At 50.6% G+C, this 15,132-nt stretch overlaps 1 pseudogene; it reads right to left on the reverse strand.

Moving 5' to 3' along the window:
• Positions 1–13,894: 13,894 nt before the first annotated feature.
• LOC124803760 lies at positions 13,895–14,049 on the reverse strand (annotated as a pseudogene).
• Between the last annotated feature and the right edge of the window lie 1,083 nt (positions 14,050–15,132).

A 15,132-nucleotide genomic window follows, 5' to 3' on the forward strand; every position in this document is an offset into this window, starting at 1 on the left:
GAGGAACTGGTGAATGCAGTGACAAGAGTGGTGAGGGCAGCCATACCTACAAGGAGGAGGGCCATGGCGGCCTCTCCGTCACCATGGTCTGCTGAACTAGGAGAAATGCGTCAATCTGTCAGAAGGCTGAGGAGGCACTACCAGCGCAGTGTCGTCTGGCAGGAACGACAAAGGTGGCAGATGCTATATAGGGAGGAAAAGCGGAAGTTCCAAAAGGAACTGCGCGAAGTTCGGATGAGAAGCTGGGAAAACTTTGTGCTCAACCAGCTAGTCACGGACCTATGGGGGCTTCCATATAAGTTGGTGAGGGAAAAAATCCGCTCTACTCTGGAGCTATCAACAGTCAGGTACGGGGACGGGATGACGGAGTCCTGGCAGGAGACTGCGGGGGTCCTCCTCCGGTCCCTGTTGCCTGACGACAATGTGGATGGGGAGACAGAGGGGCAGAAGCAACTCAGAGATGAAGACCCCCTTCTCAGAGGGGGAGGTGGAAACGCATATAAGATCATTGAAAAAAGGAAAAGCACCTGGGCCAGACGGCATTGTGGCGGAGGTGGTGCAGTTTCTGGCACCTCAGCTGACTGTGCCACTAACACATCTATACAACGAATGCCTTAGACAGAGAAAATTCCCAAAGAGATGGAAAATGGCAAATGTAGTTATTATAAAGAAAGGACCAGACAAGGACTCCGCAGAAGTGAAATCTTACAGGCCGATTTGCTTGCTGGATGTATTTGGCAAAATACTGGAGAAATTGTTGGCTGACAGATTTACAGCACACCGAGTGTTGTGCGGGCTGAGCGACAGGCAGTTCGGGTTCAGGCTGGGGCGGTCGGCATCTGATGCAATCGCCCTAGCGGCCGAGGTCTGTGGCTCGACCCCGCACAAATACGTGGTTGGCATCATGGTTGACATCAGTGGCGCCTTCGACAACCTGTGGTGGCCTTCGCTCTTCTCCTGCTTGCGGGAGAAAGAGTGTCCAGGGCCGCTATACGGTTGCCTGAGGAGCTATTGCAAGGATCGGGAGGTCTGGTTATCATCATCTGGCGAAAGAGTTGGAAAGATAATTTTCAAAGGATGTCCCCAAGGTTCCGTCTTAGGACCCCTCTTCTGGGACATCCATATGGAGCCTTTATTAGATAGATTACAACAAAGTGATGAGGTGCTAGAGGTGATAGCCTATGGGGATGACCTCCTCCTGTTGGTTGGCGACCGTAGCCGCGAAGACATTGAACCGAAAATAGAGACAGCATTAGACAAACTCCAACAGTGGTGCCACACGACTAAAATGATGATATCGCCCAGTAAATCCACTTACCTATTACTAAAAGGACATCGTATTAGAAATCCGACTGTCAGAATAGACGGTTCACCAGTTCTCCGACGACGTGAGACACGCTACCTGGGAGTTATCATTGATGAGAGGTGGAGTTTTGGAAAACACATTGATACCGTCACCCAGAGAGCCCTTCAGATATTAAAAAGCTCATTTCAATAGGCCATAAAAGATTCCATCTTCTTCCACACCTAATTAGACTCTATCATAATAGTGTCCTAAGCTCAGTTGTGGCCTATGGCTCGGGAGTCTGGGTGCACAGGCTCACGAGGGTTGTGCCCACCATGGCAGTGAGAAGGGTCCAGAGGAGCATGGTATTAAGAGCTGTGGGTGCCTATAGAACATCTCCAGGGGGGGCCTTATTAGTCATAATGGGGCTCTGCCCTCTGGACGTAAAGATAAGAGAACAGGCGGCTTGGTATTGGGCCAAGAAGGGAAATTATGAGAAGATCGCGGATATTATGGGTATTAGCGTGGGGGATAAAAGAGAAATAAGGAAAAGAGGGGAGGAGCTCTGGCAGGAGACTTGGGAGGTAGGAGAGGCTGGACGAAGAACCTTCCAGTTTCTACCTGATGTGAGGGAACGACTTGGATTGAAGTACTTTGAGCCTACACGAGGTCTGATCAACTTTCTCACTGGCCATGGACCCTACCCGACTTATTTATGTCGATTTGGGAAGAGGGCAACACCAGCGTGCGACTGTGACGATCCGGAGAGTACACCCGAGCATGTAGTTTACGAATGTCCCCTCTTCAGTGATATCGCAAACACACTACGAGACAGACTACCCAACCATGACACATACCAACTACTCAGACGAGAGGAAACTTTTCAGACCTTAAACACCTTGGCAAAAGAGGTATCTCGAAAAGTTCTAATTGACTATTTAGGAGAGATACACTAAATAAAAATGACAATAACCACCGATTGCGTCCAAGAGCCCTATTCCCGTGCCGCCTGTGCGTGGACTGGCCGACTTCATCTACGTTGGAATCCGCCACGTGCAGGACTAGGGGGAGTAGGGAACAACCACCGATTGTGACACATACCAGATATGACGTAGGATAAGTTAGTTTGTAGGACTTAGTTATAGGAAATTAAGATAGGGACTGCAGCGAATTTAACATCGAGGCCTGCCCAGTGCCAGAGGCATGCTCTTCGGGATTAGCTCGAAGAGCAAGGCATATGAAAGTAGGTTTATATCTTCACTGGCACACATGTGACGCTGCAGAACACATGTACAAATTAAATTAGTTATAGGAATTAGGTATAAACAGTATATGTAGATATTAGATGCCCATTGTTTACTAATAACTGTAGCTCACTTACTAAAACTAAACTAGCTGCAAAATTTAATATAAATGTATAACTGTTAGGACCCACTAATGAATTATGGAAGTGGGTTAATTTGTATAATTATAATGGTTTTAATAATAAAGAATTTAAAAAAAAACCAGAGTCTGGCGTGAGGTCAGTCGCTTGACGGCGCATTTCGGCGCCGCACCGCCCGTTGCCGGCGCGCCGTAAGGCATGGAAGCTCGTACTGGGGCGTATCGCTTCCAGTCTGGAGTACCGCAGCAGTCCTCACTCGGGGAAGTGATGCGTCTCTCATAGCCTCTCCTTCCCAAGTGGCTCTTTCCGCCTTCCCGTGGTGCCAGATGTTAAGCTTGGCATTCTGCCTTGCGACAAAAGGGAGAGCTGCGACCCAACCCGATGCGAAAGCGAAGGGTGCATGGCACAGGGGGAGTTGTGTCGAGGGACCGAACATCTGTCCCTTCTGTTCGCAGGGCACAGACAAACAGGTGCTCTGCATGCCGGCGACTTCGATTGTCGGCGTGGGATCGCGGCGCGAGTCGGCAAGGGTGCTTCGCCGCGCCCCTGGGTAACCGGGGCGTGTTCTGCCAAACCCAGGAGGTGGTGACGTCGCCTGGGCCAGGTTAGATGGGTCCAGACCGCCGAACGACTGGGGGACCGACCCGCCACCTGAGTAGGAGTGGCTCCTTGGCCGAGAGGTGGAAACTCGGGCAAGTAGGCGGCGAAGGACGAGAGGTGCATTCGCCTCTCCGGAGTGCGGGGTGCACTTCCCGAGGAGCGTCGCGTGAAATCGTCGATGACGCAGCCACTGAGGGGGACCAGTGCGCTGGCAACGGCGCGTTGAACCCAGCAGCTCGGGAGTGCCCTTGACCTAGGGGCGAGGTCGGTGGGCGAGCTGCAGCAGTCTCCCGCCCATGCCAGAGGAGCCGGTCCGGGGCAAGAGACGGGCTCCCACATCTTTCTATCACTCGTTACCTATGATGGCTGAAACTGAAGCGTGTGATTCGAGTGCGCCTTTATGGGCATCTACGATGTCTGCTCCCTCTCCACAGGACGGGATGGGACAGGCAGAGGATGAGAGTGTCGTGCAGAGGCGTGCAAGGATTACCATGCTCTTAGAGTAAAATGTGAAAAACGGGAAAATTAGTCAAGCGGCTCTTAATACAATCAAGAATGAGCTATCGGCTTTGGCCATAGCTCATGCAAGACTTGAAGGCCGCGTTTTGGAGCTAGAAAAAGAAAATGAAAGGCTAAGGAAGCAACCCACTAAGACTTGGGCGGCTGTGGCTGCACAGGCGCCAACTAAACAAATCTCAACCAAAGACACCATTGAAAGAGTTCTAAAACGGTCAGACACGGCAGTCTTCTTGAGGACCCTGCCTGGCCAAGATACTAGTGTTAAAAGAATACAAGAGCTGTTAACAACAACAATTGACCCAGTCAAGGATAAAATTAAGATTAAGAAAGTTAAGCCCCGCAGAAACTCTGTAATTGTGGAAGTTGCTAGTGAGGAGGACAAAGAGAAACTATTAAATAATCAAAAACTAAATTCAGTTGTGAAATGTGAACCACCCAGAAAGAGAAACCCACTAATAATACAATATGACGTACCTACAGTAATGACGAATGGGGAGCTACATGAGACAATTAGAACACAAAATTTCGATGACGTGGACGAACAGGAATTTAAAAACTCTTTCAAGTTGAAATTCAAAACAGGGCCTCGAGATCGTGATGTTGTACACCACGTGGCCGAGGTCTCTGCGCAATTGTGGAAAAGAATAAGATCAATGAGCAGACTATATGTGGGCTTTCATGCCATTAACACCAGAGACTATATCGTGGTACCTCGCTGCCATAATTGTGGCGACCTGGACCACATTCTGAGGCACTTCATCAGGGGGTCAGCTTGCTCCAGGTGCGGCGAGAGTGGACACAACCGTAAGGAATGTAAAGCAACAGGGGTCTGCATTCCGTGTAAAAGTCGTGGGAAGAAATCCTGTGGTGCCACGGGACGGAACTGCCCCACTAACCGGATGCTAGAACAACGCCTCATTTCTAGAATTGACTATGGCTGAGCAGGGCTCAGTTAACAGGATGCTTAAACACAAGTGCCCGAGTAAAAGAAGGAGGGATGCTGCGAGGGCTAATAGATTTAGGGAATTTTTAAGGTCGCTTTCGGGCACCGTAAAAATTACGACAGTAGAGAAAGAAATTCAAACAGATCCCTTTATGGTGGACAGATGGATGCAAACTGATTTCCCGGAAAAGAACACAGCTCCCCCTTCCCCAAACCGGGGAGAAAGGCCGAATAAAGATCTACAACGGCAGAAGCATCCTGTGGTGGTGGCGGCCTCCCTGGCCCCTACCCACGAACCTAAACATACTAAACGACAACCACTCCAAGAAAGTACAGTTACTAGCACCAGTGCAAACCCAACCGTGGCAGATACCCCAGTAATCAGACTACCGCCTGTAGACCCGGTTAGGGTGTATCCCAACATTGAATTTACAATGCAACTGGCAAGATTGGAGCAGCCGGCTATCCTGACCACTGCCTTACGACATGTGGTCCAGCTAGAACATGAGAATGGAAGAAAGGTCACCTTCTCGGTAATGGAGGCTGTAGATAGAATACACTTAAAGTCAGTGAACCTTCCCACCAACTTCAGAGCCCTGTGAGACTTACTCAAGAAAGTGTTTGAGAGACGTGGGGAGAAATTTGACCTAGACGACATTTACATTCAATCAGTCCTAGCTCACGGTCGAATCGCCTTTGATTGGAGAAAGACTTGGCCTGACGATAGAATGCATACTTACTTCCCATAATGACTAAACTAACTGTTGGACAACTAAACACGCGTAACAGCAGACTTGTGATGCAGGAGCTCCGAAGGGAGGTGGAGGAGAAGAGGCTTGACGTACTCTGCTTACTGGAGCCGTACTCTCAAGCTGGGAAACTTTCATTTGCAGCCGCTACATGGCAAATAGCTGGTAGTGGGGACGCCCCCAAAGCGGCAATTGTCATTACAAACCAGTCTCTACGTGTAACAACACTCGCGCAATTTTCCACCAGTCACTGCAACGTCGTGGAGATACAGGCTCCCATGGGAATTATGACCTTTATAAATACGTATTTCCAATATGGAGACAATATTGAACAACATCTGGATCACCTAACAAGAGTAGCCACAGCGTTGCGGGGACGCAAACTGGTTACAACAGCCGACATAAATGCAAAATCCCCCTTATGGTACAGTGGCACAAGAGATGAAAATGGCGAAAAAGTGGGGGATATGATTATGGCTTTACAACTTGTGGTTGCAAATAGACCTGGCAACCCTCCCACCTATGTGGCGGGAGAGGGCCTCGGCACCAATACAGATGTAACGCTAGTTACACCAAATACTGCCAACATCATCCAGAACTGGGAAGTTAAAGAGAACGTTACAACAAGTGACCATAATCTTATTATGTTTAGCCTAGGAAATAGAGGGTGTCACTGGGCCAGGGAGTGGGAGTTGCAACTGAACTTCAAGAGAGCTGACTGGGAGAGACTAGCGAGAGAGTGCGACATTCCTCCATTGCCAGAAGGTGATGCACAACAGGACCTGGACATAGACAAGCGGGCCGAAGAAATGGTGGGCGCAGTTACCAGAGCGGTAAAGGCAGCTGTTCCAACCAGGAGGAGGGCCATGGCGGCCTCCCCGTCACCATGGTCAGCTGAACTTGAGGAAATGCGTCAGTCTGTCAGAAGGCTGAGGAGGCACTACCAGCGCAGTGTCGTCTGGTGGGAAAAGCAAAGATGGTTACTGCAATACCGGGAGGCAAAAGAGAAATTTCAAAAAGAACTGAAAGAAGTCAGAATACGCAGTTGAGAAAGATTTGTGCTGGACCAGTTGGCCTTGGACCCATGGGGAGTACCCTACAAATTAGTTAGGGAAAAGATCCGATCCCCAATGATGCTATCAACGGTCAGGCACAGGTATGGGATGACGGAGTCCTGGCAGGAGACTGCCGAGGTCCTTCTCTGATCCCTGCTGCCTGATGACGATGAGGCCAGCGACACGGAAGGCCAGTCCCAGCTACGAAATGAAGATCTGGACAGAACAGCTAACAACAGGGCAGTCTACCCCTTCTCTGAAGAGGAGGTGTCTGGCCACATCAAAGCACTAAAAACAGGGAAAGCCCCCGGCCCAGACGGCATTGTGGCGGAGGTGGTGCAGTTCCTGGCACCCCAACTGGTGGCGCCACTAACCCAGTTATACAATGAGTGCCTAAGACAGGGAAAATTCCCGAAAATCTGGAAAGAGGCAAACGTTGTGATCATCATAAAGGGACCCGACAAGGACCCAGCGGATGTCAAGTCCTATAGACCGATCTGCCTACTGGACATCTTTGGGAAATTACTTGAGAAATTGCTAGCTGACAGACTGACTGCACACCGAGTGCTGTGCGGGATGAGTGGCAGGCAGTTCGGCTTCAGGCCAGGGCGATCGGCAACTGATGCGATCGCTCTGGCGGTTGAGGTCTGCGGCTCTACCCCATACAAGTGTATTGTTGCCATCATGGTTGACATCAGTGGCGTCTTTGACAACCTGTGGTGGCCTTCGCTCTTCTCCTGCTTGCGGGAGAAGGAGTCTCCAGGGTCGCTATATGGTTGCCTGAGGAGCTATTGTGAAGGGTGGGAGGTCTGGCTATCATCCCCTATCGGTAGAGTAGGAAAAACTATAACTAAGGAATGTCCCCAGGGTTCCGTCTTAGGTCCTCTGTTCTGGGACATCCATATGGAACCGCTTTTAGATAGTTTGCAGCAGAGTAAGGAAGTGCTAGAGGTGATAGCCTACGCAGATGACCTCCTTCTGCTGGTCGGCGGCCGGAGCCGTGAGGACATTGAGCCAAAAATAGACAGAGCAATGACCACATTACAACTGTAGTGTACAAATACTAAGATGACGATCTCACCAACAAAATCGACGTACTTATTACTGAAGGGACGACAAGAGACTCGCTACTTGGGCGTCATCATCGATGAAAGGTGGAACTTTGGAAGGCACATTGAGTCCGTAACCCAAAAAGCACTACAAGTACTAAACAACCTTACTTCCATAGGCCACAAACGATTTCACCTTCCACCACACCTAATCAAGCTGTATCATAATAGTATATTAACGTCAATAGTGGGTTACGGATCGGGAGTCTGGGCACATAGGCTCACGAGGGTGGTGCCTGCCATGGCAGTGAGATGAGTACAAAGAAACATGCTTTTAAGATCTATAGGGGCGTACAGAACAGCCCCAGGAACTGCACTATTAATAATAATGAGGCTCTATCCTTTAGATATAAAAATACGGGAGCAAGCAGCATGGTGTTGGGTTAAGAAGGGGAACAACACGAAAATAGAGAATATCCTGGGAGCACTGGTGAGGGACAAGTGAGAAATACGCAGAAGGGGTGAGGACTTATGGCAGCAGTCTTGGGAAACGGAAGAAACTGGCAGAAAAACCTTTGGGTTCCTGTCAAATGTAAAAGAAAGGTTAGGGATGAAGTACTTCGAGCCAACGCGGGGTCTAATACACTTTCTCACTGGTCATGGGCCCTACCCGACATACTTGTGTCGGTTTGGGAAAAGGGCTACACCCGAGTGTGACTGTGGCGCTTTGGAGGCCACTCCCGACCATGTGGTTTCCGATGATGTAGCAGTGACACTAAGACAACAGCTTCCACATAACAATACATATGATCTATTAAGACATGAAGAGACTTTTGAAACTCTAAATAGACTGGCAAACGAGGTATCGCGGAAAGTACTGACAGCATACTTGAGGGACTTTCACGACTAAAGACAAATACCGAACGTGTCCAATTACCCTGATCCTATACCGCCTGTGCGTGGACAGGTCGACTCTCAGTTGGAATCCGCCACGTGCAGGACTAGGGGGAGCAGGGTACACTCATATCAGACCAAAATAGCACCGGAATTTACGTAGGTTAGTACAGTAGTTGTAGCTTTAGATATAGATATTAAGTTAGGAACCTCCAGCGACGAACAATCTTGGCCTGCCCAGTGTCAGGGGCACGCTCATCGGGATTAGCTCGATGAGCAGCGCCTAAAGTAATAGGTTTATATCTACGCTGACACTCGTGTAACGCTGCAGGCAGTTAGGAATTAACAAGTAGGTAAGAAAACTAACAATTAGCGAGTAGTATAGATTAATAGCTGTAGTCTGCCTATTACCCTGTATTGTATCCTGTCAGTGGCTCACAATAATAAACATAGTACCATTGTAATAACAATAAAAATAGCTGCTGAATATATAACACTGTAGTATTGTTATGACCCACTAATCATTAAGGTGGTGGGTTCCTTTTGTATAAATATTATAGATGTTGAAATAAAGATTAAAAACAAACAGAGTCCCGAGTCTGGCGTGAGGTCAGTCGCTTGACGGCGCATTTCGGCGCCGCACCGCCCGTTGGCGGCGCGCCGTAAGGCACGGAAGCTCGCACTGGGGCGTATCGCTTCCAGTCGGGCGTGCCGCGGCATTCCTCACTCGGGGAAGTGACGCGTCTCTCATAGCCTCTCCTTCCCAAGTGGCTCTTTCCGCCTCCCCGTGGTGCCAGATGTTAAGCTCGGCATTCTGCCTTGCCACAAAAGGGAGAGCTGCGACCCAACCAGACGCGAAAGCAAAGGGTGCGTGGCACAGGGGGAGCTGTGTCAAGGGACCGAACACCAGTCCCTCTCTGTTGGCAGGGTACAGACCATCAGGTGCTCTGCATGCCGGAGACCTCGTTTGTCGGCGTGGGATCGCGGCGCGAGTCGGCAAGGGTGCTTCGCCGCGCCCCTGGGTAACCGAGGCGTGTTCTGCCAAACCCAGGAGGTATAAATGCAAAGTCCCCCCTATAGTTCAGTGGCACACACGATGATCGGGGGCAAAAGGCTGAGGAGACAATCATGGCATTGCAACTGGTGGTTGCCAACCAACAAGGGAACCCCCCCCCCCCCCGCAAACTATTCTGGCGGCGGGGGAGAAGGCACAAATATTGATGTTACACTAGTAACACCAAACCTCATTACAAAAGTCGCCAACTGGAAAGTGTGGGTCAGAGCAACCACCAGTGATCATAACTTAATCACCCTTACTATTGGGGAAAGGGAGTGCCACTGGGAAATGGGGTGGGAGCTGCAGCTCAATTGCAACAAGACCAACTGGGATCGTCTCGTGGAAGAGTGCAACATCCCGGCATTGCTGGAGGGTGACGAAAACGTGGAAGAGTACGCTGAAGAACTGGTACAGGTGATCACCAGGACGGTGCGAGCTGCTGTACCAACCAGGAGGAGAGCCGTTGCGGCCACCCCTACACCATGGTCGGTCGAATTAGGACAGATGCGCCAGGCTGTAAGGAGGGCAAGGAGGTACTACCAGCGGAGTGTCGTCTGGGGAGAAAAACAAAGATGGCTGCAGATCTATAGAGAAAGTAAGGAACAATTTCAGCAGGAGCTTAGGGCAGTAAGGTTTAGAAGTTGGGAAAATTACGTGAAAAGCCAATTGGCTACAGACCCTTGGGGAGTCCCGTACAAATTGGTACGGGAAAAAATAAGATCACCCATGGTGCTATCCACCGTCAGGGATGGTGACCGGATGATGGGCACATGGCAGGAAACTGCTGAAGCCCTCCTTCGGGTCCTGTTACCTGACGATGTGGAGGAAAATGATACAGAAGAACAGAAAAGAATAAGGAGAGAAGATCTAAGGGATTATGACAATAATATCAGAACTTACCCCTTCTCTGAAGAAGAGATTGCTGCCCAGATCAAGGCCCTCAAGAGGGGAAAAGCTCCTGGACTGGACGGCATTGCTGCGGAGGTGGTGCAATTCCTTGCCCCCCAGCTGGTAGCTCCTCTCACTAAGTTATACAACGAGTGCCTGAGACTTGGGAAATTCCCAGCAATTTGGAAAAAAGCAAATATAATTATCATAAAAAAGGATCCAGATAAAGATCCTACCGAAATTAAGTCATACAGACCCATCTGCTTGTTAGGTACACTGGGCAAACTTTTTGAGAGGCTGCTGGCAAACAGACTGACAGCACACCCCATACTGTGCGGGATGAGTGACGGACAATTTAGTTTCCAGTCTGGGCGTTCTGCGTCTGACGCAATCTCCCTGGCCGCCGAGGTCTGTGGCGCCTTTGACAACCTGTGGTGGCCCTCACGCTTTTCCTGCTTGCGGGAGAAGAACTGCCCAGGGCTACTATATGGCTGTCTGAGGAGCTATTGTGCAGACAGGGAGGTCAGGCTATCGGCCCCTAGCGGCATAGTCAGGAAGACTGTGACCAAAGGATGTCCTCAAGGCTCTGTCCTAGGACCTCTCTTTTGGGATATCAACATGGAGCCGTTACTGGAAGACCTGAAGAACAGTAACGATGTGCTAGAGGTCATAGCATACGCAGACGACCTCCTCCTGCTGGTCGGCGGCCGTAGCGGCGAGGACTTAGAGCCCAAAGTGGAGAGAGCCATAACCATACTCATGGTGTCATAAAACCAAAATGACGATTGCGCCCAGTAATTTTACATACCTGCTTCTCAAGGGCCAACTGGTCAGAAACCCTACTGTAAGAATTAATGGCTCGCCAGTTCTTCAGCGCCGCGAGGCCCGATATCTAGGTGTAATCATCGATGAGAGGTGGAACTTTGCATCACACATTGACACCGTATCTCAAAAATCCTTGGTCTTACTAAACAATCTCATTGGAATTGGTCACAAACGATTTCACCTTCCACCCAACTTAATCAAATTATATCATAATAGTATCTTGACCTCAATAGTAGGATACGGATCAGGGGTCTGGGCACACAGACTCACGAGGGTCATGCCTGCCATGGCTGTAAGAAGAGTGCAGCGGAACATGCTCCTACGTTCAGCAGGGCCTACAGGACAACACCTGGCGGAGCGCTTTTAGTGCTAATGAGGATCTGTCCACTGGACATAAAAATTCGTGAACAGGCCGCCTGGTACTGGGCGAAGAAGGGGAACAGGGATAAAATTAGGGAGATACTTGGGGTTTATGCTGGGGATAAGAACGCCATTAAAAAGAGAGGGATCGAACTGTGGCAGGAACAGTGGAGCAACGAGGATACGGGACGCAGAACCTATGAGCTGCTACCAGACGTAGAGGAACGGATAAAACTCACATTTTTCACGCCTACGAGAGGAATGCTGCACTTTATTACTGGACATGGGACATACCCAACATATTTATGTCGGTTTGGGAAGCAGGCTACACCCGCGTGTGACTGTGGTGCTGTGCAAGGCACCCCAGAACGTGGTGTATGAGTGCCACCTCTTCGATGACGTAGCCAATGACCTAAGACAACAGCTACCAAACAATGACACGTACCACTTACTAAGGCACGACAACACTTTCAACATCTTAAACAAACTCACAGACGAAATATCGAAAAAAGTCCTTGAGAACTTTTTAAGGGACAATCATTAAAAGCAAAAATTTTTCTTCACCGACTCAGACTCTGTGCACCCTTCCTGTAACGCCGGGTAGGGACTTGGCCAGCCGCTTCACAGCTGGAATCCGCCCTGCCCTGGACTAGGAGGTAGGGGGGCACAAAAAACACCGGATTGGAATATGCGCCAATTATGACTTAAGTAATTTAGATTAGATGTAGAAGATAGGATAAGACTTTAGGATAGACTGCAGCGATACCAAGTTGAGGGCCAGTCCAGTGCCAGGGGCATGCCCACTGGGATTAGCTCAGTAGCACTGGCACACCTGTAACGCTGCAGGTAGCATTAAGTTTCCTTGTAGATTAGTAGCTTAGAACCACATAGCGATAAGAATATAGTAATAATAATAAAATCACCTGTAGTGTAGAACAGAGAGCTGCATTTCTTCGTATCATTATTAGGACCCACTAATGTATTTAGGTAGTGGGTTAAATATGTATAATGCTATGAATTGAATAAAGAATTAAAAAAAACAGAGTCCCGACAAGAAGTGGAAGGGACGCTTTTATTAGATCAAAACCAATCGGTCGGCTCGTCCGGTCCGTTTGCCTTGGTGACTCTGAATAACTTTGGGCTGATCGCACGGTCCTCGTACCGGCGACGCATCTTTCAAATGTCTGCCTTATCAACTGTCGATGGTAGGTTCTGCGCCTACCATGGTTGTAACTGGGAATCAGGATTCGATTCCGGAGAGGGAGCCTGAGAAACGGCTACCACATCCAAGGAAAGCAGCAGGCGCGCAAATTACCCACTCCCGGCACGGGGAGGTAGTGACGAAAAATAACGATACGGGACTCATACGAGGGCCCGTAATCGGAATGAGTACACTTTAAATCCTTTAACGAGTATCTACTGGAGGGCAACTCTGGTGCCAGCAGCCGCGGTAATTCCAGCTCCAACAGCGTATATTAAAGTTGTTGCGGTTAAAAAGCTCGTAGTTGGATTTGTGTCCCACGCTGTTGGTTCACTGCCCGTCGGTGTTTAACTGGCATGTATCGTGGGACGTCCTGCCGGTGGGGCGAGCCGAAGGCGTGCGACCGCCTCGTGCGAGCTCGTGCGTCCCGAGGCGGACCCCATTGAAATCCTACCAGGGTGCTCTTTATTGAGTGTCTCGGTGGGCCGGCACGTTTACTTTGAACAAATTAGAGTGCTTAAAGCAGGCAAGTCCGCCTGAATACTGTGTGCGTGGAATAATGGAATAGGACCACGGTTCTATTTTGTTGGTTTTCGGAACCCGAGGTAATGATTAATAGGGACAGGCGGGGTCATTCGTATTGCGATGTTAGAGGTGAAATTCTTGGCACCCTCTACGGGCCGTGGCCTCATTCAAGTTGGACTTGGGCTCGGCGCGAGGCGTCGGGGTAGTGGACCCTCCCAAACACCACATGCCACGACAGGCGGCAGCCTGCGGGGTTCGGTGCTGGACTCTCCCTGTTCGCTCGCCGCTACTGGGGGAATCCTTGTTAGTTTCTTTTCCTCCGCTTAGTAATATGCTTAAATTCAGCGGGTAGTCTCGCCTGCTCTGAGGTCGTTGTACGAGGTGTCGCACGCCACACCGCCAGTCAGCTGTGCACGCTACCGAGAAAGTACCGGTATGCGAACCGCCAGGAGACGGGCGCGCATCGCACGTTTAAGGAGACGCGGCCGCCCCCACAGGCGGCCACAACACTCCCACGTCTCCGAAGCGGGGCAAAGGCCGCGCGCTTCAGTATACGTAGCCGACCCTCAGCCAGACGTGGCCCGGGAACGGAATCTATGGACCGCAATGTGCGTTCGAAACGTCGATGTTCATGTGTCCTGCAGTTCACATGTCGACGGGCAATTTGCTGCGTTCTTCATCGACCCACGAGCCGAGTGATCCACCGTCCTGGGTGATCTTTTTTTAGTTTTCCACTGTCTCTTTCAAAACAGTTGCATAGGCGGGACTGAGGCGTTTGACGGCCCCTGTTCCAGTGTTTTGTGTCCAACGGCCTCACGGCCAATGGGCGTTGTACGGCTCCACACTGGAGTGGATAGGCACTCGGGCGAAAGTCATTCAAAACCGGCGCGAGGCGCCAGGTGCCGCAGGCCAGCCGCTCCAGAGCTTCAGCGCTCGTACCACACAACATTTCCGCTAGTTTTGAGAAGCACGCGACTCGGTTAGGCGGAGTGCGTGCGTCGTGGTATAACAACCCGGCGTCCGTATCTTCGGGATAAGGATTGGCTCTGAGGATCGGGGCGTGTCGGGCTTGGTCGGGAAGTGGGTCAGCGCTAACGTGCCGGGCCTGGGCGGGGTGTGTGCCGTAGGGATGAGGGGTGCCGGTAAGTGCGGGCGTCTAGCGCGGGCGTGGTCTGCTCTCGCCGTTGGTCGGCCTCGTGCTGGCCGGCGGTGCAGGATGCGCGTCGCGCCCCGGTGCTTCAACCTGCGTGCAGGATCCGAGCCCGGTCCCGTGCCTTGGCCTCCCACGGATCTTCCTTGATGCGAGGCCGCGTCCGCCTTAGCGTGCTCCTCCGGAGGCGCGCGGGTGCGCGGATTCTCTTCGGCCGCCATTCAACGATCAACTCAGAACTGGCACGGACTGGGGGAATCCGACTGTCTAATTAAAACAAAGCATTGCGATGGCCCTAGCGGGTGTTGACGCAATGTGATTTCTGCCCAGTGCTCTGAATATCAACGTGAAGAAATTCAAGCAAGCGCGGGTAAACGGCGGGAGTAACTATGACTCTCTTAGTCTTGCCGAAGCCATTATATTTCTGTGTCTGGTGTCCCATGTCAGTTACCACGGATGCAAGCGAAACTCCTATAGCTGCAATCCGACAGCTAACTGTCGCTGACGAGAAATAACCGCTACGATTTTTCTCTCAAAAGCTCGCGGCCTCGCAACGGAAATGGTCAGCGTACTACCATGAAATGTTGGACCTTTACAAAGCGCTTCCGATAAGAGAAGACCACTGCCAATTTTTATGAACTATCATCC

This window comes from Schistocerca piceifrons, chromosome 6, assembly GCF_021461385.2.
Source record: "Schistocerca piceifrons isolate TAMUIC-IGC-003096 chromosome 6, iqSchPice1.1, whole genome shotgun sequence".
NCBI lineage: Eukaryota > Metazoa > Arthropoda > Insecta > Orthoptera > Acrididae > Schistocerca > Schistocerca piceifrons.